Source organism: Ictidomys tridecemlineatus, chromosome 7, assembly GCF_052094955.1.
Source record: "Ictidomys tridecemlineatus isolate mIctTri1 chromosome 7, mIctTri1.hap1, whole genome shotgun sequence".
NCBI classification, from domain to species: Eukaryota; Metazoa; Chordata; class Mammalia; order Rodentia; family Sciuridae; genus Ictidomys; species Ictidomys tridecemlineatus.
In genome coordinates this window covers 77,611,463-77,639,006 of record NC_135483.1, presented here as the reverse complement: position 1 = coordinate 77,639,006, position 27,544 = coordinate 77,611,463, and the positions used below count along the sequence as shown (strand labels likewise).

General features: G+C 34.3%; 1 protein-coding gene and 1 non-coding gene across 10 annotated transcripts in view; both read left to right on the top strand.

Annotated features, from left to right (window-relative positions):
- Window positions 1-27,544, top strand: part of Sntg1 (syntrophin gamma 1) — an 800,188-nt gene that overhangs the window by 227,339 nt on the left and 545,305 nt on the right. For all 9 annotated transcript variants that reach the window (XM_078017191.1, XM_078017195.1, XM_040294069.2 and 6 more), the window contains one exon: window positions 13,945-14,018. The gene's annotated coding sequence lies outside the window, so the exon portion shown is untranslated. The remainder of the gene's footprint in view (window positions 1-13,944; window positions 14,019-27,544) is intronic.
- Window positions 11,263-11,365, top strand: LOC120883770 (U6 spliceosomal RNA). The gene has a single exon (XR_005725967.1). It is a non-coding gene; the product is annotated as a U6 spliceosomal RNA (small nuclear RNA).

Here is a 27,544-nt window from a genome sequence, read left to right as displayed (position 1 = left end):
ATACTCTGGGCTAATTCTTATACATTATCTCTCCTACTTATTGAAATGTAAGCACTTATTTTTTTATGTACTTCTTAAGTATTTCACTGATATAATAGTTTAATTCTGTAAAAACAAGACATTAAAAAGTAGATAGATAGGATTTTAATTAACCACAAATGGATATATTTTAAATTAATAATCATAAAGCTTAGGAAATTAAAACGTTTATTAATCTATTTCCTATAATGGCTAATGTTTCTCAGTTTCTCAAACTTTAAAACATTGTTTTAGAAAAGAGTAGATGTGTACATATATATAATATTTATATGTAATAAATGAAGTCCCCACAAATTACCTATATTAATAAATATTTCACATAAGCAAAAAACATTTTTACATTGTGAACACAAAATTAAATATAGATAAGACCACAAAATTAGAGATTTATAGTTAAAAGTAAATTCATTTCATCTTTAAGTTGCTGCCTTTTACTTTTTATTTTATTTTATTTTTATTTTTGGTACCAGGATTTGAACCCAGAAGTGCTTAGCCACTGAGCCACTTCCCAGGGCCCTTTTTATTTTATTTTATTTCTTTATTATTTAGAGACAGAGTCTCACTAAGTTGCTTAGGGCCTCACTAAATTACTGAGGCTGGCTTTGAACTTGAAATCCTCTTGCTTCAGCCTCCTGTGCCTCTGAGATCACAGGTGTTTGCCACTATGTTTAGGTAAATTGCTGCCTTTTAAAGGAAAATTTAGTCTTTTAATTAATAGTAAAGCAGAGAACACTTGTATCCCTATCTGAGGAAATGCAAATACATACACACAGTATGAAGCACATATTTGTCTTGTGTTTTAACTATTTCACTATAAAAGTTGATACAGACAAAAGCTTCAATAGCATTTGTGTGTGCATATATGTATTTATATGTATATATGTATGCATTTGTTACAAAGCATATTAATGCTTTAAATGTTCACACATAAGTATCTGTGAGTCTAGTTACCCAGTGTAAAAAGTGAAAAATGAAAAGTAATGTTGTATATAGCATTTTGCCCCCCTTGTAAACCGTATTAGATTTCTGTTAGGGTAACAATTACCTGAGATAACCAACTTAGGAAGAAAGTGGATTTATTTTGGCTCCTGGTTATGAGTCTGTTGCACCACTGTCCCCTTCAAGGCACATCCAGTGACTAGAAGATCTCCCACTAGGCTTTACAGGTTCCACCACCTCTAACAGTGCCACTGTGGGGAAAGAGCCTTCAACATGGGAGCATTTGGGGGACCTTTAAGATATGGACTATAGCATATCACATAGTATTTTCTTCCAAGAATAATAATAATTAAAGCTTCTGTTCATTATTCCTTCTTTATTAATTAAAATTTCAAAATATTTATATATTTCCAAAAGATATAAAGAAATGTGCAGGGAAACCCTTTCTACTCTTTAGCCCATTTCATCAAATTCAGTATCTTGCATGATTACGTTATTTGAGTACAAACCCAGGAAGTTGACACTGGTACAATCCACAGCACTTATTCAGTTATACATTGCACATATGTTTATGTCTATGTGTCATTTTATCACATGGATATATTTCTGTAACTCCCACCAACATCAAGATATTTAACTGTGCTGTTCCATCTTTTTACCCATGTACGTTTGTACATATCTTTCCACTACATCTCTAGACCTTGACAACTACTAACCGGTTTTCCCTTTCTATAACTGCCTCACTCTATGAATGTCATATAAATTAAATCATATTATGTTTATGCTTTAAGATTGACATTTTTCACTCAGCATAATTCTTTTGAGTTTTTTTTCTAAGTTGCTGTGCGTATCAGTTGTTTATTTCTTTTTATTCTCAATAGCATTCCATAGTAGATATGTATCACAGTTTGTTTAATCATTCACCCTTTGGAGGGAATTTTGGTTGTTTGTGGTTTTGAGTATCAAAAATACAGCTGCTATAATCATTCATGCACAAGTTTCTGAGTCAAAATAAGTTTTTCTTTTCTGTGGGATAAATGCCCAGGAGTGCAACTGCTAGGTCATATTGAAAGATTATTTTTAGTTTTAAAAGAAACTGCCAGACTATTTTTCAGAGTGGTTGTATTAATTTTGCATTTCAACAGTATATGAGTATCCAGTTTCTCTAAACCCTTTCCAGCATTTGTTTTACTTTTTTTTTTCCCCAGCCGTTCTAACAGGTGTGCAGTAGCATCACACTGAGATTCTAAGTCACACTACTATAATAACTCACAATTTGAAAATCTTTCCATTTGCTTATTTACCATTTGTACATTCTCTTTAGTGAAATATCTGTATATTCAGGCCATTTTCTAATTTTATTATTAGTTTTTTTTAAAATATTGAGTCTTGAGAATTCTTTAAGTATTATGAATACAATGAATTTTAGGATTCGTGGTTTGCAAATGTTTTCTCACAATATCTAATTTGTTTTGTTATTCTTTTAATAGGGCTTTTGACAGAGGAAATGTCCTTTATTTTGACTAGATCTAGTTTATTAGGTTTTCACTTTATGGATCATGTTTTTAGAATTAAGTCTAGTCATTATTTTCCTAGGTGTAGGTGCATGGATATCCAATAGAGAGACCATTGTTCCAAAGGCTATTTTTTCTTTTATGAATGACTTTAGATTATTTGCTCAAGAATTGGATGTATTTGTATAAGTTTATTTCAGGGTTTTTTCATCTGTGTTCATTTCTTTGACAGTACCACATTGTCTTGATTACTGTAGCTATGTAGCATGCCATCAACTAAAGGAACGATTCTTTTCTTCCTAATCTTTATCAAAAATGTTTTGACCATCATAAGGCAACCATTTTTCAAATAAATTTTAGACAAACTTATCTATGTCTGCAAAGTAGCTTGCTAAGATTTTGACTGACATTTCATTATATCTATAGACTAATTTGAAGAAAGTTGATATTTTTCCTATCATGACTATACCAACCCATGAGTACAGTATGTCCTCCACTTATTTAGTTTCTCTTCAAATTCTGTCATTAGCATTTTATAATTTTCATTATGCAGATCCTGCCTGTGTTTGTTCTGTTCATATCTAAACATTTATTTTGGGGGGTTTTAATAAGTAGTATTACATTATTATTTTGGATTCTGTTTGTTTGATGTTAATATATAGAAATGCAACTTATTTTTGTATTTTTAGCCTGTGTCCTGTCAGTTTTCCACAGTTTTTAAAAAATATTTTTTAGGGGTTAGGGTTGTGGCTCAGTGGTAGAATGCTTGTCACCCATGCATGGGACACTGGATTCGATTCTCAGCACCACATTAATAAATAAAATAAAGGTAATGTGCTCATCTACAACTAAAACAAAAAGTCTCTAAAAATGTTTTTTAGTTGTCAATGGATTTTTTCATTTTATTTATTTATATGCTGAGGATCAAACCCAGGACCTTACACATGCCAGACAAGCACTGGGCGACAACTCCAGCCCCAACATTTAGTTTTTAGTATGGAGAGTTTTTAGTAAATTTGATATTTCCTATGTAGGAAATTATGTTTCCTGATAAATTTTATTTAGTTTTATTTCTTCCATTCCAATCTTTACATATCTTTTTTTTCCCCTTCTCTTTCCCTTATTGCACTGGCTAGAACATAAAACAACTGTGTCAAATTAGAGTTAGAGTTTATTATCTTCTTGATATTATGGGGAAAGTATTCTGTCTTTCAATATTGTATGAGGTAAGCTATATATTTGCTATTGAACTTTTTGAATTATTTTATTTCAGGTTCAAGATGCTTTTTCTAAGTTCCTCTCTATCCCTACTTGTTAAGTGGTTTTATCATAAATGGGTATTACATTTTGTCAAATAATTTTCTGCATCTGTGGATATGAACATGTAATTTTTCTTCTTTACCTTAATAAAGTACAGAAAATGTAGAATTTTTTTTATTTAGTTTTCTTCCTATTGTTTATTTTTCTTTTACTTTATTTTTATTGGTGTACCATAACTATACATGATAGTGGAATTTCTTGCTACATATTTGTATATGCATACAATAGAACAATATAATTTGGTTAATTTCACTTAATATTGATTCACATTTGTATATCAGATTGGTCATGCTGGGACCAGTGACTCATGGGATTGTTTTTATAGATTATTACGTTTATTTTCTTAATTTATTTTTTTATGTTTTTCCCCCCTCAAATACATAAGAATGATTGTTTTTTTAGTATTCTGTATGTGTTCATGAGTTGTTTTTGTCTGGTTTGGGCATCAAGGTAATAGCTTTATTTATAAGATAAGTTAAAAAATGAATTCTTGCAATTTCTTCAAGGTGGTTACATAAAATTTATGTTAATTTTTAAAAAAAACATTTGAAAAAATTTTGTAGCCAAGACATTATAGGGCTAGAAATTAATTTCCAATTTTAAATTGTAAACAAAGCATTTAATGGTTGCTGAACTAGTTGGTTTATCTACTTATTCTTAGCTAAGTTTGGTGTTTTAGGGTTTTAAAAAGTCCATTTATTAAAATTTGTTAAATGTGTAAGATTTTCATAGTATTTTTATATGACCCTTTAGTAACAGAAGCATGAAATTTGCTGAAATTTCTGTCTCAGGGTTCTTTTGGATGCATCAATACATTTTGATTTGTGTTTTCCTTTTCACTCAGTTTTAATGTCTTTCTGAATTTTCCCTTGAAACTTCTTCTTGACATCAAGGCTTTTGTTTAATTTCTGTATTTTGAAGATTTCCCTCTTATTCATTATGTTGAATTCTACTATGGTTGGAAAGCATCTCTATCATTTCATTTATTTTAAATTTATTAATATTCGTGTAATGGTCCAAGATATGGGATACCGTCATGCTCCTTCCATGGATATTTGAAATACACGTGTACTCTGATTTTAGGCAAGTGTAATTGAAAGTCTACTAGATAGTTTTGATTGAAGGAGTTATTCAGTCTTCTATATCTTTGCTGAATTTTATGTGGTATTAATTGTTGAGAGTGAGGTGCTTAGGTCTGAGCTAAAATTGTCAATTAGTGTATTTCTCCTATTAAGTCTATTGACATTTGCTTCATATATTTTAAAGCATTGTTGTTTGAAGCATGTGCACATTAGGATTGCTGTATATTCTTCACCAATCTATCCAAATGTTTCTTTTTCTCCTCGGTAATATTTTTTTGCTATGGAGTTTACTTACTGATAATACAGCTGCTCCTGCTTTTTATTATTTACATTTTATATCTTTGTCAGTATTAATTTCAACTGGACCAGGTACTGTGGCACACACCTTGTAATCTCAGTATCTCAGAAGGCTGAGCTAGAAGGATCACAAATTCAAAGCCAGCTTCAGCAATATACCAAGTCCCTAAGCAACTCGGAGAGTTCTTGTCTCTAAATAATATATTGTAAAACAGCCTGGGGATGAAGCTCCATGGTGAAGTGCCCCTGGGTTCAATCCCCATTCCAGAAAAAAAGGAGTATTAATTTCAACCTACCTAATCATTTTATTTGAGTTACCCTTGATTTGTGTTGCATTTTAAGTCCATTCTGCTAACTCCTGTCTCTGAATTGATGTTTTGTGATAATTTACATTGAAAGTGATTTTTGATAGCTTAGCACTAAAGTTTGACATTTTTTTGTTTTGTTATTTTCTTCTTTTTTTCTGTGTTTATTTTAGTCTTGCCTTCCTTCTTAACTTTTGAGAATTCTATTTTGATTTATTTGTAGTCTTTGAGTATGTTGCTTTTTTTTGCATGTCAGTAATTAGTCTTGTACCTAACCCTAACCCTAACATTTATATTTATCTTAATGCAACTACTGATATCACCATTTATCATGAGTAAAGCATTAAAATCTTGTTTGTGTATGTATATATAGGTGTATAAGTTTATTTTTACACACAAACACACACATGCATACACATACACATACACACACACACACACACACACACATATACATTTTTTCTCTTTGCATTTCACTTCTGTTTGCAGAACCTGCTGTAGTCTTTCTTTAATACTAGGAATGTTATCAAAGTTTTCCTTTTCTTTCCTTATTTTTTTCTTTAGGTTTTCTTATCCTAAAAATATTTTTATTTCCCCTTCATCTCTGAAGGGTAGTTTCTGCAGATATAGACTTGACATGTGACTCCGTTTTGTCTTTCAGTCATTGAAAATGTGTGCTTGTCTGGCTTCCATGGTTTCAGAGGAGAAATCTGCTGTTATTCGATTGTATATTTCTCTGGAGATAATGCTCCCTCTCACTTGCCCTTTTGAAATTTTTTTCTGTGTTTCATTGTGAAAATTTTAATTTTATTGAATTTTTATGTAGATTTCTTTTGATTTATCCTACATTATCCAAATATAGGAAGTTTTCAATCATTATTTCTTTATTTCTTTTTCAGTTTCATACTCTTTCCTCCCCATATGGAACTTCAATGGTACCCAATTTGGACTATTTTGTTATTGTCCTATAAGTCTATGACTTGTTTTCTGTCAGTTTATTTTACTTTTGTTGTTCAGATTAAGTTCTGTGTCCTCTGTCTTAAAGTTTACTGATTATATTCTCTCCTATTTCCTCTCTAATATTATGTTCATCTGATTTTCTTTTTCAGTTTTAGTTATATTTTTAATTGCATAATTTCCAGTTAGTTCTATTTTATACCTTCTATTTATTTTGCTAAGATTTTCAATTTTTGAATTTTTTTCAAGAGAATTTTTAAATGCTGAGACTTTAAAAATCCATTTCAGTATTTTACCATTTGATCAATCTGTGTGGTATCAATTGCTTGTCTTTGCTAATTCAAATTCCATTTTACAAGGGTGATTGACATGATGAGTTATTTTAATTTATATGATGGACATTTTATATGTTCTGAGAGTGTTGATACTGCTTATATCTTCTTTTTCATTGTGCAATCCCACTTCATCTTTAGTATGTAAGACCTGGCCCACATATGTGACTTGTGGAGTCAATGATAATTTAATTTCTAGGGCCCTGAAAGTTTATTCTGTTTTTCTTGATTTTCCTTGCTCAACTGGACTCCCTTCTGAGCACATCAGAGCCCTAGGCATGCTGTCTGGGCTACTGGTGGCTTTTGGTTGGGAGTTTCAGGATAGGGTGGTCATGGTCCCTAGCACTGTAGTAAATTGGGTATACCACTGCCTCAGTTTCCTGCATGGGCGTGCTGCACCTAAAGCAATAGCCGGTCGGTTTGTCTCCAACCCACTGTGCCCTTGCAGCAGACAGGACTTGCTGCTGTCCTTATTACTGAGTAGATACCCTATTAAAGCTGCTGTAACAGCAGATTATGTTACTGCTGCTCCATAGATTTGGCTAGACCCTGGTGATTCTGATGCTGCAGACCAGAATACTACTGTTCCAAGTGTCAGGCAGGGACACCTCTGATGATAGGGGTAGATCAGACCACTGCAACTGGGAAATGGGCCATTGGTCAGGCTTCACTGATTCTATTGTTTTTATGAATGGAGATATCACTTAGCAGGGACTGGTTCAGGACCACATCAATATCAGTGCCAGAGACCAGGACATTGTTGATCTGTATGAAGAGCAGGAAACCAACTGCTGTCATACACGTAGAATAGGGTGTCTGTTTATGAGGTCTTGGCTGCACTAACACTTTTTTGATGCCCTGGGCAAGGGGAACAGTTTTTAGTTTGATCTATTTGTTCATTTGCTGTTATTGTTTTATCTTTCACTTGTTGGGAATAATGTGTTACAGAGCTGTTGGGGATCCAGTTGGGATACTTTGGAATAAAAAAAAAAAATCAAGGGATTCACTGCAAGGTTATTCCTAAAATCTTAGGTTCCTGGGAATTTAACCATGTGTTATTTATCTTCTAGAGTCATGTTATGATTATTTTTTAAATTATTTAGTTGTATGTAGAGGAAAGAATCAAGAAAAAGTATCCCCTATGTAGTTCAAAATTGTAAACCCATCCTCTAGATTTTTGAAAAGGATTTATGTCAATAACATGGTATTTATTATATCCATATTATTCTTATGTTTGCATTTTAATCTTATAAAAATGGTATTACAAAATGCAGCATTTTGGGGACTCAATGTCTGTTTAACATTTTACTTTGAAGAGTGATACAGGCTCGTCTTGTGCAGCATTGTTCACATGTGAAACACTTTATGCCTCTTAAACACTCATTTTACACTTTGATGAACTACCAAACTCTTTTCCAGATTGCTGCATTAATTCTAGGGAATAGGAAATGGATTTGTATATATGGCTGCAGGGAAGGCCATTGACCAGGGTTTTTTGTTTTTGCACTAACTGTGTACAAGTTTACTTTGTCATGACACTGATGGAAGTCCAAGGCAGAAGGATATCCAAACCTTCATAAACTGATCCTCTGCAGAAGTCTGCAAATGATGTTTTCTGAATGTAATAAAGGGATATACAAATATATAATCGTTGCTTAAGAATTTTAATATAAGTGATTTAAGTAAGTATGAGATTCATGAACTTGTCTTTTAATTACGTAATTGCATACATAATTATTTTAGTTCTTCACTGCTGCTACACCAAGCATCACTTAATGTTCACTGCATAACAAGGCCACCCTGAGTTTCCATCTCTTTATTATTGCTTGTGCCTGTGAATCAGTGAGAAATTCTTGTCTTCATTCAGACATGCCTCAGTGATTGACTATGGGTCTGGAAAGCATCTTAGGTGGTCTTAACTGGGGTCTCAAATGCCTATGGGTCAACTGGTGGTCTTTTGTCAGAGTAACTTGTTACAGAGTTCTCAAATGACCACGGGATAAGCTCTAAGAGGTCATGGATACTTGCAAAGCTTCTTGAACCCCAATTGTATGATTGTCATATTTTCCCTGTTACTGCAAAGTACTGACCAAACCCAGCACAGATGTAAGTGATGTGCAGCTGGACCATGTTCTTAAGATATACCATTGCAATGGGATCTGGATACAGTGAAGGAATGACGTTTGTGACTGTCCTTATACTCTCTTTAGATTATAATCACATGAAAGATGTGATTTCTCCCTGTCTGTATGTCATTCTAAGTTGATTCTGACAAATCAGTTCATTGCCATGACACAATAGTCTTACAAAAATACCTTCTGAAGTGTAAGAAAGTCAATAAAATATCACTGAACAGCTCATTACTTTTTTATAAATAACATAAAATAATTGTTACATTCTTGAAGAAAATGTTTTAAAAAACGTAATATTTGCAAATCATCCTCAGTTTGAAATGTCTTTTAGTACACAAACTTCCTCTTGCTCACAAATCCTGAACCATGTATGTAATAACACTCTGCTATACATGCTTATACTCATTGATGAGAAAGTTAATTTGAGGTTGTCAACAGTTACAAGACACTTCATCTTGTAACAAAAAGACTAATAATTGTAGGACACAAACTGTATGCATGTGTGTATGTGTGTGTGTGTGTGTGTGTGTGTGTGTGTGTGTGTGTGTAACTACAACAGGGTGCTGAAGTGAGTTTAGGGAAGAAAGAATTGTAATTATTGTGATTGTATATGTGATCGTCTCTTCTTGTTGTTTTTTAAAGGTTTGTTTTTTTGGTAGTTGGTAGACACAATACCTTTATTTTATTTTTATGTGGTGCTGAAGATCAAACCCAATGCCCATGCATGCTAGGTAAGCACTCTACCTCTGAGCCACAACCCCAGTCCTCTTATTGTTTTTGTAATGTTGAAACTGATAATGGTTTTCAAATTATGACTTTCTATTTAAAAAGAGCCAAATCTGTGAAATTCTTATTGTCCATAATGTAAGAATGATTAGGTTAAAAAATATATAAGAATTTACCTTTTGGTGGAAGAGGGATGGTTTTATTTTATAAAGCCTATTATAAAACACTATTTTAAAACACAATTAGTATTTTGATAAAGACTTACCTCATTAAATAATACACCAGGGGATAGGGTTGTGGCTCAATGGTAGAGCGCTTGCCTTGCATGTGTCAGGTGCTGGGTTCAATCCTCAGCACCACATAAAAGTAAGTAAACAAAACAAAGGTATTGTGTCTATGTATAACTAAAAAAAAAAAATAATACAACAGAAAGAGTGACTCTTAAATTTTCACACACATGATAAGCATTCCAAAATACTTTAAATTTTATTAATTTTATTTTCTTCTATTAATTTTTCTGTTTGCCATTATGGCTGAATTTGTTTTTCTTAGTGATATTTGTATTTTAATTTTTCAGTGAATAAAAAAAAATAAGTTTATTTTCCAAAAATTTACAAGTCACACAGTTAATATTGATATATTTCTATTGAAAAACACTCCTTGAATAACTGAAATTAGCAATGTATTTAAAAAGTCAAACATATGCTCTTAAATTGTATGTTCACCTTTTCTAGTTAAATATTTAGGTCAAACATGGAAATCAAGTTTTGGTACTGAGCAAACTGTAGTAGGAATCATTCTACCTCCTTCTCCCACTTAAGTACAACTTAAAATCCTGAATATCATATACAGAAAAAACGTATAAAGACGTGGACAGGCAGTCTTGGCAAGTTAGCAAGTCTCTTATATTTAAAAACAACAGGGGCAGGGTGTAGTGGTACATGTCTGTAACCCAGTGTTTCAGGAAGCTTTGGCAGGAGGATCACAAATTCATAGCCAGTGTCAACAACTTAGTGAGACCCAAAGCAACTTAATGAGACCCTGTCACAAAATTAAATAAATAAATAAACAAACAAATAAATAAATAAGGCTGGGGATGTGGCTCATTGGCTAAACTCCCCTGGATTCAATCCTCAGTACCAAAACAATAAAAAATAAAACAAGATAACAAAAGCTGGTGATGTAGCTCAGTGGTAGAGCACCCAGGGGGGTTCAATCCCCAGTATATAAAAAAAGATAAAATAATAATAATAATAATAATAATAATAGTTAATAATAATAATAGGCCTAGAAAAGCATAAATAAAGACAGATGACTCTCAGGGAGCTCAGACATGAGGAAGGATATGGTGGGGAGTTCTGGGACTCTTTTTGCTTCATGTATTCTAATTAGATAGAAACTTCGGATTTCTCCTTTCTTCTATCTTCTATAAATTAATATATCTACATTCTTTACTTTTTTAAAAAAAATCATTTCATTAGCTATGATGAACATTTCTTTGTTCTGTCTGTGCTTCTGGTGTGTAAGTATATTGGGTTTCCTTGTTTTAGTCAGAGGTACATTCAAACCTTTGCACAGCTCCCGTTACTTGTTTAAAAGCGAAAATGAGTGCTCGCTTGTTGCTTTGGCAGCACATATACTAGAACTGGAACCATGCAGAGGAGATGAGCATGGCCCTTGTACAAGGATGACATGCAAATTCATGAAGCATTCCATATTTTTTTAAGATTACTCAGCAATAAAAGAGAATAAAATCATGGCATTTACAGGTAAATGGATGGAGTTGGAGAAGATAATGCTAAGAGAAGTTAACCAATCCCCCCAAAAAACAAATACCAAATATTTTCTCTGATATAGGAGGCTGATTCATAGTGGGATAGGGAGGAGGAGCATGGGAGCGATAGACCAATTCTAGATAGGAGAGAGGGGTGCAGAGGGTAAGGGAGGGGCATGGGGTTAGAAATGATGGGGAATGTGATGGACATCATTATCCAAAGTACAAGTATGAAGACACGAATTGGTGTGAATATACTTTGTATTCAACCAGAGATATGAAACATTGTGTTCTCTATGTGTAATAAGATTTGTAATGCATTCTGCTGTCATATATAAATAAATCAATAAAGAAATAAAAAAATAAATGAATAAAAGTGAAAACGAGTGGATAGCTGAGGAATTGAGGGTAGGAAGTATGTGAACAGAAGTCATAAGCCCAGACATCCAGGCACTGAGATTTCTTGGCTTTTCACACTTGGTCCTATTTCTAACTGCACTTGTGAGAATGCTCACTTTGGCCATCTTATAACCCAGTTTTAAAATCTATTTCCCTGTGTAGCCATAGAAACCATGTGTCAACTGGCCTCAGGGTAACATTCTGTTCTTTAGGGAACAACTTTCACATCTCAACCTTGGTGCGGGATGCATGGGCAGGCTTTATTTATTTATTTATTTCATCATTGAGGTTTGATGTATATTGGTTATTTAGAAATAAAATCCATGAGTATATAGGGGAAAAAAAGGTAGAAAAAAGAAGGAGGCTAAGGATATTAGTTCATGGAAAAATAACAATAGAAAAGGACAAAAAACTTATATTTGAAGTTGTGACAGTAATAACTGCAGTGAAATTAATATTTTAAAATATAAATCTAAATTTTTTTTAACTTTTAAATAAAGAATATACTGAATCACACTCATGGTGTGATCCCAAGGTCTTTTTCTGAGCTTATTTAAGTTGTCAGCAGAATCTTGTTATCTGTATTTGAAAGACTAAAGTCTCCCCTTTCTTGTGATGTGCCAGTCCAGCTTTGCTCTGAGCTCCTAACTGCTACGTTGTAGAAAACATAGGCATGTAGCCTTGTCCCAACACCAGCTGCTTACTTCTTCCTGGCTAGAAAGAGAATCTGTCCCAATCTGTTTCTCTGACCCTTTGTGAGAGATCCCATCTGATCAGGTCAGGCCACCCAGGATCATTTTCTTCAAATTGATAAACTGAAAATTCTGGATTTGGGCCGAGGGGCTATGGCACACACCTGTAATCCCAAAAGCTTGGGAGGCTAAAACAGGAGGATCATGAGTTCAAAGCCAGCCTCAGCAACAGTGAGGTGCTAAGCAACTCAGTGAGACCTCCCCATCTCAAAATTAAATACAAAATAAGGCTTGGGATATGCCTCAGTGGTTGAGTTCCCCTGAGTTCAATCTCTAGTACTGAAAAAAAAAATCCAAATTTGGGATATTACAGCTACAAATTCCCCTCACCTTTGTCATGTGATGGAATCTTATCACAGAAGGGAAGCTCATCATGGTGACATAAACTCAGTCCAGAATCAAGGACTATGCCAAGGGGTAGGATCCTCAGAAGTTAGGCCAGAATCATTTCTATCATACCTGAGAATGTGCTGCTCCTTCTAATTTAGGGTTCTCAACTTGGCTATGCTTCATATTTTTCTGGGGACATTTTTAAAAATGTATAGATATCTGATTGAATCTGAATCTGATTTAAGCTCAGAATCATCTCCTGAACATGTTGTATATTTTCAATTAAGTTGCAAAATGTCTCCTATGCATGCAGCCCCACATACCACTTTAATAGTAAAGACAGATACGTCATCTGGCTAACATTTTATGAAAGTATTAGAGTTTTTTCAACACTACGATTAAGTTCACGAAAGGACAAGTAACATAAATGGGATCATTAAAAATTAAGTGACAAAGGCTGAAACATCCTCCTAGCCTTTGGAATGAGTAATCTGCAGCTCAGGCCTTAGACTTCATTACCTCTGAAAGGGTCAATCCCTTCTCCCAACATAGAACCGAGTTAATAGCTAAGTCTCATAAAAAAGTCATCACATCTTGGCTTCAAATCGGTAGGCTATTCCACACATTGAAGGCTCTTAAATATTATTGCTAATTTAAAATCGAGGTCTTATTCTAAAGACCTTGGTTTTCGCAGTTTAGATCCAAATGCCAACTACTAGCAAATGAAATTTGGGGCCAATTACCAAATATCCCCTTGTATTTCCCTTAAAGCCAATTTCCTACCGTGTGCTCCACAGAAATTAATCTATGACATTGGCTTTTTGGAAAATATCTTATTTCTGCTCTTGATGATTCATAAGGATTTAAGCTATTCCTAGAAATTGACAAAGAGATGTGGGAAAATTCAGCATGATATTAGTAAGTATATACAGCATGCATGTCTGCCTCATGAGTGAACTGAATACATTTCAGTATATAGATTTCATTTCTTCTATTTGGTATGCTCATAGAATTTCCTCTTTTTCTTTTATCATTTCTGCCTCTAGACTGCTCTCCAGAATGTTGAGATTGCCAAAGAAGTGACCACAACAAAGGAAAATATTGCTCTACCTATATTCAAGTAAGATCATTACTTTACAATAAAGCCATATTGTGTGAATTTTGTTGAAAAAATTAACACATTTTTTACATTTCTACAAAAAAATTATTTTCTTTGCTATTAAAAATTCTGAAGCCTCTATCTGTTTTGGGAAAATGATGATTTTTCTCTTTCAATATTCTGGTATGAAAAGGATTGCAACACTCAGAACATAACCTAACATTTATTCATGCTTAGGCTATATGTGAGTGAATTTTCCACAATGTGCATTTTAAGAATTAATTTGAACGCATACTGTTTCTTTAAGAAGCTTTGTCAGAGGAATGAGAAATATTAATTACTTTCTTAAAAGCCTGCTTTTTTTAGGGACAGGGTCAGAGACTCCTCATTAAGGTAGAAGCTAGAATAAGATGCTGCAAACTGTGGAGTTCTGTAGAAAGGGAGACATGTCAGTGCAAGAGAGGGCTTGGCAAAAATATTCCCTAAAATGCTTCTCAGCACAGAGACCAGGGAACTGTCACATTCTCCTTTGTTTGTTAAGAACAATGGGTGAATAAGTTTGATATTAGAAAAATGAACCAAATATATCTTCAGAAAGGTCGTGTGAGTCAGCAAAGTTGAAGCAGATAGAAGACCCATGTAGTCCCTGACATTGTGCCAGGGATAAGTGTCGCTTTCGGAAGGAATCACATGCTATTTGTTAAGAAAGGCAGAACGTGACTTCCAAAGCTGGAGTATGTTGCTAATATATTGTCACAGTATTTTTGAGTTCTTCTATCCTGGCAGTGCAATGACTTACAGTGGGACTTTGGTGAGAATCAGAAAGCTCATTGTCTGTTATATTTCAAGGAAAGCTAATACTAAAAACAGTATTACTTATGTACATATTGGTGTAGTCAATGACATTACAATGTAATGTAAAAGTAGCAAGAATCCTTGAGTATGCGTCTCTGTGTTATTGAAAACCACAGAACTTAGTACTAGGTGCATCCTTACAGAATGCCATTTAAAGGCGCTCCTAGGGTAGGGCCCCAAGGTCCATGGCAAAGTCCAGAGGCACTTGGAGTTACACTCAATCAGGCCTCAGGGTCATTCTGCTTACTGAGTATTCTGTGAAGCACAGAAGCACTACTGTACCTTACAGCAGAATCCAGACTGAGATAGAAAGCTAATGGTTTGATTCTTCTTTTTTCAATTTATATTTGATCCCTAATTAACTAAATCTCAGATATACTTTTTTTTTCATTCTTAAACATTGTTTTTTTTTAAATCAAGTTAATTGAATAATTTCTGATACGGTTTCCTAGGAAACAGAAAGAATCATTTCTGGCATATATGTTAGATCATATCCAAAGTTTCCAAATGATTGTTCATACCTAGAACTTTTTTTTATAGTTAGGCATTTTCTTCAAATGAAATTTCATAGAGATATCCACAGATAAATGAGGGCAAAAACAAACACTCAAAAATATTTTTATTGAAGTGGGAATAATCTAGAACTGTCCTGCCTGCCAAGTTCCTTATGTCTGAGTCCATTCTTCAATTCTCCAAACCAACCACACTAAATGCACAATATTATTTCTTTGACCCCTGCTCTTTATTTGGCTCAGGTCATATGGGAGCCCAGGTGGAAAAATTAAGTGAAGAACATAGAGAGCAAATGATAGAAATGAAATTTAATAGAGATCCCAATAGGTAAAAGAGGGCAAAAACTTACGTTGTGCTAGACATTAGTGGCAAAGTTATTGCTCTATAATTACTGAGAAATTTCTCAGCATAAGACATTGACTCATTTGCTTGCACCTTATTTCCATACAAAGCCTATTGTACATAGACTTATAGGCTCATATATTGTAAATTCTGAATGAACCCCAATAAAGAGTGTGGTAGTTGCCCCTTCTCTGTGTTTTCATGTTTCATGTTTTACTTTCCATAGTTTTAGTTGCCTGTAGTCAACTGTGGTTCAAAAATAATAAATTGATATTTCAAGAAATTAACAAAGCTTAAGTTATAAATTGCATGCTGTTCTGAATAGCATGATGAAATCTTGAACTATCCCTTTTGGGGTTCTACCTGGGCCATGCATGACTCATTCTCTGTCCAGGGTATCCACATGTTAAACACTATCTGCCCTTTAGCAACTTAGGAGTCTTGGTTAATTGGTTGATTTTTGCATATCACAGTGCTTGTGTCTAAGTAACCCTATTTCATTTACTAATGGGCACAAAGCACAAAGGTAGTGATGCTGTTGAATTTATTACAGAGCATTGTCATAATTTTTTTTATCATTAGTTTTTTTAATCTCTTACTATACCTAATTCATAAATTCAACTTTACCATAGGTATGTATGTGTAGGAAAAATAGCATATACAGGATTTAGTACTACCCACAGTTTTAGGCATCCACTAAGTGTTTTGCAACATATTCCCCACAGATAAGAGAGAACAACTGTACATGCTGTACATAAAGAAAAGAAAAGGTCAGTGGTAAGGGACATTCATTTGAGGGTAGCTGTTACCATCTGAAAAACACTGTCTTGTGGGAATCACAAAATGTAGTTAATATTTTATTATTTTAGTAATATCTCCAAATGCATTTAACCATCTCTCTCAGACTTCTTTGACTTCTTTAAAAATACCTCTGCCTCACCATGGTGTATTCCTGCTCATATTTGCTCACATTAAAAGCTAGGCTTGTTCTGCACTTGAACAGAAATCAGTCCCATGAGCAAAAGCAGCTTGCATGACCAGGTTGTCAGCAGCCGTCACAGCTGGACTACCCGCCCTTGATGTGCACTTGCTGCCCTCTCTGCTTGGCTAGAGGAGATCTCAAAATTCCTGAGCATTTTCTTATGGCCAGAGCAAAATTAGTGTCATTTAAGTACTTAATATTGTGATGGGTGGATTTTATGTTCTCCCTGTGTTTCTGGGCTTCAGGGACATTTGAGGCATGTCTGTTGTACTTTCATGGGTCATTCTCTGGTCTGTCTTTCTGTGTATGTGACTGCAATTATTCATTGGGTGCAGCTTCTATGGGCGCATTCATGAACATAATTATTGTTCAAATTCCCGGTCATTTCAGGTATGTTTGTGGTTTTATAGAATCGTTGACTTCCCTGGTAAAAAGTCTCCGTTCCTAGTTTTGCTGATGGTGTTGTTCATCATGATTAAAATGAAGCAATGATTAAATGTGACCAAGCTCAGCCTTGAGCCCAGCAATGACTTCATATTCTAGACACCTTTCTTAATCTGTTCTGACAGTGACCCACTGTCCATCTTCCTTGATTACTGGTTCAGACCAAATCAGCTTTCTGTAGGGAAGGCAGGTGCAGCTCCCAGTCAGAGTGCAAATAGCAATGCATTCCCTGGGCCTAGAATCCAAGGTGCCAACTTGTGTTTGGGTTCTTTGCTTATTTTCTGTTTGTATGCAAGATTGACAAAATACACTATAGTTTCTCATTTGGACCCCAGGATTTACTATTATGAAATAATATATAGGGTCCCCATAAATGTTTCAAAACTCTGATCACCTAATGAGAACATTTCTGTAGTTGCATTCTGTGTATTTCAAAGATTTTCTTCTACCATTGAGCAAAGACTGGCTATACTTAAAAGAAAAATCCCTCTGATAGTTCTCCATTCATTAACAGAAGTGGACTTCCCAGAAGCTCTTACTATCGCTTTCATTTTTGAGCACATTAACTTAGGCTGCCTTTAGCTTGGTAATTCAGTCAAGAGAAAGTTGCATAACTTTGCCTAAATGAAGACCATTGGCAGCTTCTTCGGACTGAAACTCCATCCATGCATCTGTATCTGATTGTGAAGAAGATTCACAAGAAAATATGTAGGACACCGTCAGATACCTCTGGCCACAGAGGAAAAGAACAGAAATTTCTCAAAAAGTCTTTTCATGAACATCTTCAAGTTGAATGGTGGTGACTATAACAAAGCTGTAGAACAGAGTTAGAGGAACCCTCAAGTATAGTAACCAAAACGATGGAAGAATACAGTGGTTCCCTGAGAGTGTGGACTGAGCTCATGTGGCTTTTCATATCCACTCAGCCCTAGAGACTACCTAGCATTCAGTTGGAATATTCCTAGTGATGGTGCACACTATCCACAGGATTATAAAGCATGAGCTGCAGTCAGGGGACCATTTTGAATGTCCCTTCCTGCCCCTCTAACTGGGTACAGATGCCATTCTTTAACACGTCCAACACGTCCTCCAGCATCCCCACAGAGGAGGAACCGTATGTAGCAGCTAGAGTGCTGGGTCCACCCCGCCGTACCCACAGAGGCCCCTGTTTGGTCAGAGAGGCCCATGGTAGGGACTGACGACTCTTTATCAACATCTTCCATTTCTATGCAAAATGCAATGTTAGGCTTGACCACTCCTTTCTTCTTGAAATTCCAATTGTTCATAAGCTATAACTATCTACTCTTTCCGCCTTCCCACCCAATTTCAGATCATTATTCTTTCTTCATCACATCTAGCTGGGCCTTTGTTTCACCCTTAAATGTCATCTTTCCTTCCTGCTATTGTCCCTCTATGGCTATCTTTCAAAGTGTCTTTCTTTCCTTCATTAAAAGACTTCTTGTTTTTATGTTTTTCTACTTTTCTATTTTTGCTTTTGTTGCATAAGGAGCTGGCATAACGTCCAAAAAATCGTTATTAAAATCAATGTTGAGTAGCTTCCTCCTGGGATTACTTCTATAAATTATACTGTTTAAGTCTCACATTATCTCTATATTTCAGGTAGAGCAGATTTCTCTGTGTGTTATAAGATAAGGGTGCATTTTTCTTTCTTTTCATCCGAGTTTTCCAACACCAGTTGTTGAATAAACCATCCCTTCCTCATTATGATTTTTTAGTCTCATTGTCATAAATTATTTGACCATATATGCTTGAGTTTATGTCTTGATCTATATGTCTATTTTCATGCCAGTACCATATTGTTTTGAATATTATAAGTTTTTAATATAATTTGTATTCAGGAAGTATGATGCCTTTGCTCTTTTATTTTTTAGGCTGCTTTGGCTCATTGGGTCTTTTGTGATTTCATGTGAAATAGAGAATATCTATTTCTATTTCTGTGAAAATGCCATTAGAATTGCGGTAGTATGGAACATTTTAAATATATTAATTCTTCCAATTCATAAACATGGGAGAGTAAACTTAGAGTATTTTGTACAGCAAAGAAACTACCAAGAAAAGGAATAGGAAGATTGAGATAAAATAAATGCAAAGCTTGTATCTAACAAGAGGTTAATATTCATGTTTACATAAGGAATTCTCACAACTCGAAAGCAAAAAAATAATCCAATTAAAACCTGAGAAAAAGACCTGAATGGAAATTTTCACAAAGAAGATATACTATGGTTAACAGGTACTTGGAAAGGTACTAAAATCACATATCAACACAAAAATGTGCATCAAAACTACAATGAAATACACCTTGTAATTGTTCGGATGACTGTTTTTACAGTGACAAGAGATAACAATGTCAGCAAGGGTATAGAGAAAAAAGCCCTTCTGCACTGCGACTGGGAATGGAAATTGCTAGAGATATTGTGATCAAACAATATGGAGGCATCTCCAAAATTTTAAAATAGCATTATCATATGTCCTCTGGTACGTACATATCTAAAGGAAGCAAAATCAATAACATGTAGAGGGATATCTGCTTCTACATACATTGCAGTATTATTTACACTAGCCAAGATAGGAAAAGTGTCCTTTGATGAATGAATGAATGAATGAATGAATAAAAAATGTACTATGTATAGATAATGGAATATTAGTGATCCATAAAAAAATAAGGGTATTTTGACAATTGCAACAGTTGTAATAAATCTGAAAGACATTATACTAAATGAAATGGACACAAAAGGACACATATTATATGATTTAATTTATATGCAAGATATTAAAAAGTCAAATATATAGAAATAGAGAGTAGAATGGTGATTGTCAGGTATGAGAAAAGGGAAATAATGGAAGATGGTAAAGCTTGCAGTTATATGGGATTACTTTAGTGACTAAAACTTTGCTGATGATAGATTTTCACTGCTCTTACTACACAAAAAAAAAATGTAAGAAAATAACTTTCAAAAAGCTGAGGTGGTAATTAGGATAATATGAATTTACTAAGTACCATTAAATTATATCCTTTAAAATGGCCAATTATATGCCATGTGAATTTTACCCTAATTAAAAAATATATAATTATATATGAAAAGACAGGAACAGGCTTCCTATTGCACAAAACCCAAACATAAACCCTGCCACCTTTGACAAATTTTTCATGAACCAAAACTCTATATTCCTGTATGATAGCATTTTAGATTATTTTTGTTTGCTTGCGGTATTTTAGCTTTGAGTTACTATAACACATTACTTGACATAATTAACTTATAAAAATAAAAACTTTATTTTGGCTCAGAATTTGGAAGGTTTCAGACTATGATCCATTGACCCTGTTGCTTTAGGCCTGTGATAAAACAGCCTGTCATGGCAAGATTGCTCACCTCATGGCCAGGAAGCAAAAGGAGAAAAGCATCTTCCAAGAGTCTCACCCTGGGGACCAAAGTTTTAACAGAACTTTGGAAGACAGTGAAGATTCAAACCATAGCATTTTCCCTACAGATAGTGAACTCTGGAAGAGAAGGTCTTAAATTCACCTTGTTTATTCTGTAACTAGTACTACTTGTTTAAACTTATTTCATCCAGTCTGCCAGTACTGTGTTCTCCAGACTAACATCATTAATGCTTATTGTGCTTATTTTTAATTAATTCTTCCTGGTTCAGATCCTTGTCTTACATATCCCTCATTTTCAAAACTTATGTCTCTGTACCTTGTTTTCAGATACTGCACCTGGATTTTTGGACTTGATCATCCTGTTTGACTTTTCCTAAAGGGACTATTACATAAACTTGAACTTGAGCTTTTTTAATATTATTTTTCTCATTCAGAGTCCTTCCTGGGCATAAATGAAATCTCCTGGAAAATGTTTTGGCTGCATTTTCATTGTTCCTACCTCCATAGTTAGGTAGAGAGGAGAGATCAGCAAAATTCATGTAAATGCCATCTGGACACTGTACATCCTTATTACGTTTAAAACTTAGTTTAGTTAGACTGGTACTTAGAACATCCGTTGCTTTAACATGTTGTCATTTTGAGTTTTTAAGGAAGAAACTAACTCTAATACAACTATTAATAGCTAATGGACCTCAATTTGGTTTTTAACTTTTGATTGCTATTGTGCATATAAAAATGATTAAATATGAGAAAATGATACCAAAAGTCATCTATTAGATTACTCAGAAATAGATAGTAAATATAAAAGTAATACACTTTTGAAATATAATATTACCATTTAGATTTTAGAAAGGTTAATTTAGTATTTTCTACATATTGCTTTCATTGAAGGAAAATCAATAGTTTTGAGAAGAAGCCAATTGATCAAATGGACACTGTTCCCTTAAAATGAATGTGATAACACAATGCAAGAATTGTTATGCTATTACAAAGCCATGCCAGAATTTCAAAATTATTCTACATTTGTGTGTTTCAGTATATAATTTCAGGATTCAATGGAGCAAGTGGTGACATCTGGATGAGAATATGAAATTATTTTCTAAAATGAGATCAATGAAGAAATTGTGTTTTTGAGGTGTCACTTACAAAGCAAGAATCCTAGGCTAAATTGTTAGGAGGTGAAAACATAGAGGACAGCATATTAGTGAGATTAGCACCAATTGTAGAGTATTTCATGTTTTCTCCTCCTGCAGCTCCTCCTCCTCTTCCTCTTAGGGAATATTCAGCAATGATTCCATTTCATTTTCCAATGTCATATGCCAAGATGATGGCAGATCAATTCTCAATCTGCCTCCTCAGATGTTGGTCAGCTAATCCCAAACATTTTCACTGCATGACTCTAAGCAATTTCAATACTGCAGGCTTAGAAAACTACAAAAAAATGAATTTTTCATCAAATAACACATAATTAATGAACTGGAAGAAATATATAAAAGATGTGCAGATGTCATTAAATCAAATTCACTTTAGTTATGTATATAGATAGCCTAACATATTAGTATTAAAAATTGTTCTAACAGTAACAAGAAGCATTTTTCAAGAAAAAAGAAAAATTAGTTTCTTATATGTGAGGTCATGTATGTGTGGATACATGCATATTTAAATACCAAACACGTCTTAAAAAGTGCTTCTGACTCTCTTGATTTCTCCATCTCCTTTGGCAATATCTTCTGGTTTCAGCCACTTGTAATGATGCACGTAGCACAAGCCTCTGCCCCCTCGGTATATACCTGCATCCCAGATCTCTCATCATTTTTCTTCTTCCTGGAAATTTTCAATTGAAGTGACAAAGGAACCCAGAAATGCTATGAAATTAATGTTCTATAAGATAAATTTCTGACAACTGGGAAACTAGAGCAAACGGATACATTTGTTTCTTTAGAGGAATGTTTCTGAAAGTTCCTGAAACTGAAAAGTCACTGATGCTTAATACTAAATGGTGCCCAGCTCCAAATTACAACTTTGCGCTGTTTAACCCAGATGACTATCATCCTTCAACCATGTCCTAATCTTCTACCCTATTAAACTATTAAACTATCCTATAAACTATGACTTATATTTTGACATCATCAAAATCTTCTCTGGTACCTCAAGTTCCTTTACTATCTCACTCCTATTCAAACCTAGAAATCCGTTGGAAACAATGTCTCATCTCTAGTCTTCTCAAATGATGGTTGTCTCTTTTATAGCTCAGGAACCACTAGACATTGGGGTGGACATGTGCTTACCTTGCTTTTCTTTGCACACAGCTTAATCTCTTCCTTTCCTCATAAATTACTGCTCCTTTGCTTTGCACATCTTCAGATTCTATTTTTCATCTGCATATTTGATAATATCGTCTGTGGAACACCTGGGTCACTCTTGCTCATTGACTACAGAACTTAGCATGGAACTAACCACATGTCCCTACACTTGTTCAGTAGTTCCAACACTTCAGCGTTTGTATGGAAGACTAATTCCACATCCTACTTTCCAGCTCTTCACCACTTTCCTTTTAGCTATTTCTCCATTTGTCTACAGTCTCCCATTCCCATGGGCATTCCCTATGTTCTATTATTGTCTACTACTATCATTTCCAGAATCTCAGTTTTATTACCCCATATCTTTATAATTCATTTACTTTAATTATGTTACTCCAGAGATTATTGAGGATTTATAAACCATCAATCATTTATCTTGTGGTGCCTCTAATCCTTGACTTTATCTCTATGCAACTTACTCAGAACAAGCTTAACAGGGATCCATCAGATTTATATCAGTTTACCCAAGTGGCAGAATTTGTCTACAGGAAAGCAACAAATTGATAAGGGCACCTGTAATTCATAGTCCAAAAACCTGTCCTAATTTACTTGTCAGTAATCATTTGCCTGATTTGACTATTTATATCTTCATTCTCCCCAACTTTCAATACATCTTCCCCCTTATTGTCACATCTAGTTATCCTGCTTGACTTTACTTCAACATTCAAAATAATGAAAAGGACAATCCTTATCTATTAATCAAGAAATCTGCCAAACTACCTCCATGTTTACTATCTCCATTCAGGTAGCATGAGTGAAATGTGTATGCTCCCATCTTAGCTAAAAATTCTTTGCTTGTTAGTGGATTCCACGTTCCTTCAGTAACCTGAGCACCTTGCTCCTGAAATTTTATATTAGTTTTCCAATCATTACTAATTCATCTTGTTCTACTTTAGTCCCATCACAATACATAGTTATGCCTTAAAATTAAAAAAAAATAAAATACATAATTTACTCGTCTTTCTACCTTTAACCTGAAATGTCAGTTTTCTGCAACATCAAACTCCTCAGTGTACTTGTTAATATTCCACATTTCCAAATCTTCACATTTTATTCCTTCTCAAAACTGTTACAGACAGGTTTTCACCCACCATTCTTCTGCAACCATCATTACTCAGGTAATCAGGGGAAATCTACTATGTCTCAAACATTTTACTCCCAAATTAAAATATCTTCTCTCATGACCCATTCATCTGATATTATTTATATTGTTTTTTGAACACTATACATTAGCGTTCCAAATGTTAAACTGTAATGACATATCTTTTGAGCATAAAAAATATGTAATCGTCTCCAGCTTGGATTTAAAGATCCTTTTTGTAAAATTTAGGTATGAGTGATTTTTCAGATTTACCAATTTCCATAAAATTTCACAGTTTTTGTGACATTTAAAAATCATGATTAAAAATGAAGAAAGAATGGGGTGACACTGTGAGACTGATCTCTTTGAGGATGACAAGTGCCTAATAAGGTGATGAAGTTCTATAGTATGTTTAGAAAATATATGCAGGTTACAAACCATAGCTCTGATGATACACGGTTCAGGCAAAATCTGGTGCTACCATTCACTATCTGTGACAATTTTTACTGTTTTTCTTTTCTTTTGGAAGTGCAGGAATCAAATCCAGGGCTTTGTGCTTGCTAGGCAAGCAGGCTATTAAAGAGCTAAATCCCCAGTTCATTTGACAGTTTCTTAAACTCTCAGAATCTTAAGTCCCACATAAAGCACAATGCAATGAAGAGAATAGAGCTTGTACAAAGTGTTTTAATGTAGTGTTTATCAAACAATAAGCCAATAATATTTATGAATGAATTTACAAAAGAAGTCATTTTTTTTTACTTCAAAGAGCACAAATAATTTTTAAAAATGTTATATGTAAAGTTTTGTTTTAAAAATTTTTTTGAGTGATGATGATATTCATGGTCTCATTTTGTAGCTGATATGATTTTCAAAAATTTACGAAGGTCTATAAAATCAGCACGCAATTATTTCAGAGAATTCACAAGAGAATTCACAAGCATGAACTTGTCACACTTCTTTTACTATGAAATGTGCTCTGTGTTTGGAAGCAATAGTTTATATAATGCCATCATGTTTGATGAGATGTTTTAGAAGTTCGTGGAGGGTCGTTTGGACAGAAGCACTATAATCTGGGAAGGCAAATTAATACCTATACGTGGTAGAATAGCTTATTCCACTATGAACATAGTACTACCCCTTTCATGATGGAAGTGGTCCAATGTAACCAACCAGCAAATACACCCAGGAAATGGTGCCATATTGGCAGTGGCTGTATCCAGATGAGCCTTTGTGAGTGGAAGTCTATATTGCTTCAACTACAGACATCTGACTACACATAACCTTCTTTTCTGCTACCTCAGCCACCTTAGCTCTCTGTTGTGCTACCTTAGACCAGGGCACAGAATATGACATGAGTGGCTGGGAAAGAAAATGGCTGATATCAACAGAATAGGTGGTCCAAAGCTCATTATTAGCCTATCTCAATGCCAACACTAGCACTTGTTGGGCATTCTTCACATAGGAAACAAATATCCTTATATTCTATACTCAGAGAGGTCCACCATGTGTCTCTCTCCCATATCTCCTTGATACCAGTTATGTTCCTTCAAATTCTTCCCCATAAAGTCAATTCATCCGCTTGAGAATCAATATAATCTTCCACATTTGGTCATCTCTCCTTCTAGGAAACAATGCACATGGAGTTTGGATCACTGGGAGAATTTTCCTTCATGATTTTCTTCAGGAAAATCTGAGCCTGGCATTATAATATTGCAGCAGTTCTCTCCTTGATGTTACTTATTTATTACGTGGTTCCACCAACATAATAAGATGGAGTTTTTATCCTCACTTGGTTATAGGGAAATACTCAGTGTCAAAGGAGCCAACTGGGAGGGAGAGGGCCATGAAACAGTACTGGGGAACTTGAGCATTTGAACTGCTTCCTCATGTAATTTAATTTGTGTTTTAAAATCCTTCTTGAGTCCAAATAATATACATAATTCCATTTGACAAGGGGATGATGTTGTACTGGCCCAACCATATGGCTTTGGGGGTGGAACAATGCAGAATTCATAATGCATACTCAAGTTACAGAGAAACTTGGTAGCCTATGGTCTACAGAAGGCCAAAATATGATTCTCAAAATAAGATTCATTATTCATGAAGGAATATAGTCAATATTCAGTGAGGTGGAGTTTTGATCTAAAATCCTAAGGGCCTTTTCTCTGACTTACATAGAGGAGCCTTCTAATGCTCCAAACTGCATCCTTATCTCTTAAATATCATAGACCGGTAGTTCTCAAAATTGAGCACACAATGTAATTACCAAGAGGTCTTGTTGAAACAGGTTTCAGGGCCTCAGGTTCAGAGTGTTTAATTCAGTAGTTGTGGAATGAAGCTCAAGACTTTGCAATTCTAGTAAGTTCCTCAGTACTGCTGATGCAGGGGACACTGTAAGAACACACTAGGTAGGGACTGAAATGAATGCTTTATATCAGGAAGCAAGTGATACATGGGCAGCAGTGTGATTGGTCACTTTTAAGTGTTTGTGTTTTTTTTTTTTCTTTTCCTGAATTGTTTTAGGGGTAAGGGATTGCTACCCTGAGCCAAAGAAAAGCTAACAACATTCAAACTCCAGGGACTCAGGGAAATAGCAGAACCATACCAGAACTCCTGTCAATTCTTCCTTGCATTTAAGACTGTGTGGTATTTACACAGCAGAGAAAACACTTATTGTATTAGGGAAGAGATGAAAATTTTTTATGAATATCGAATATTTAAACACTAAAATAATACCTTTCCAAAAAAGCATGAAAATAAAAAGATTTCAAATTACTTTCAGTAGCAGATTTAAGAATTAAGTTTATTTGAAACCTAATTCTAAATAAGTTAAATTCTGTTTTTCTAAATTAATTTTGCTCCAATGCATGTTTCAGTGAAGGTTATTTTGTGAACAAGGAGAAAATATTTGCTCATATTGTAGGTAATTCTTATTTTCCCATTGAAAATGAAATTACCACTAACAGTTACTTGGGATTCATACATTAATATACTCAACAAGTATTACTAAATATCTACAACATACTATATTAGCTACTGGATTTCAAAAATGAATATTTTATAACTCAATATCTTTAAGTAGCTCACATTTTTAGAATTGTCTTCACAGAGGAAGATCAGCTTTCTGATTTTGTGTCTTTTGGAACAATATTATATATATTATATTTCTTTGAATAATATTATATCTAGTACAAAAATCATCCATTAACCCAGCTTTGTAATAGTTAGCACCCTTCATCAAGGGAGTTGTTTAGAATAAAATGTAATAAATATAAATTGCCTATTTTCTGCTCTCAGAATTACATTTTTGATTTATATTTTCTCTGTGTTAAGTCTGCTGTTGATATTGGTAACATCAGTAATGGTGTGACTCTACGATCATTTTTTTTTTTTTTGTAGCTACATTTTAAATTTTATTTTGAGGCAGGATCTCAGTAAATTGCTCAGGCTGGTCTAGAACTTGCTATCTTCCTGCTTTTAGAGACACTGAAATTATAGGCATGTGCCGCTGCACCTGTATGCAATCAATTAGAAATGCATAACTCTGCTTGATTTTAATTGTTTCTC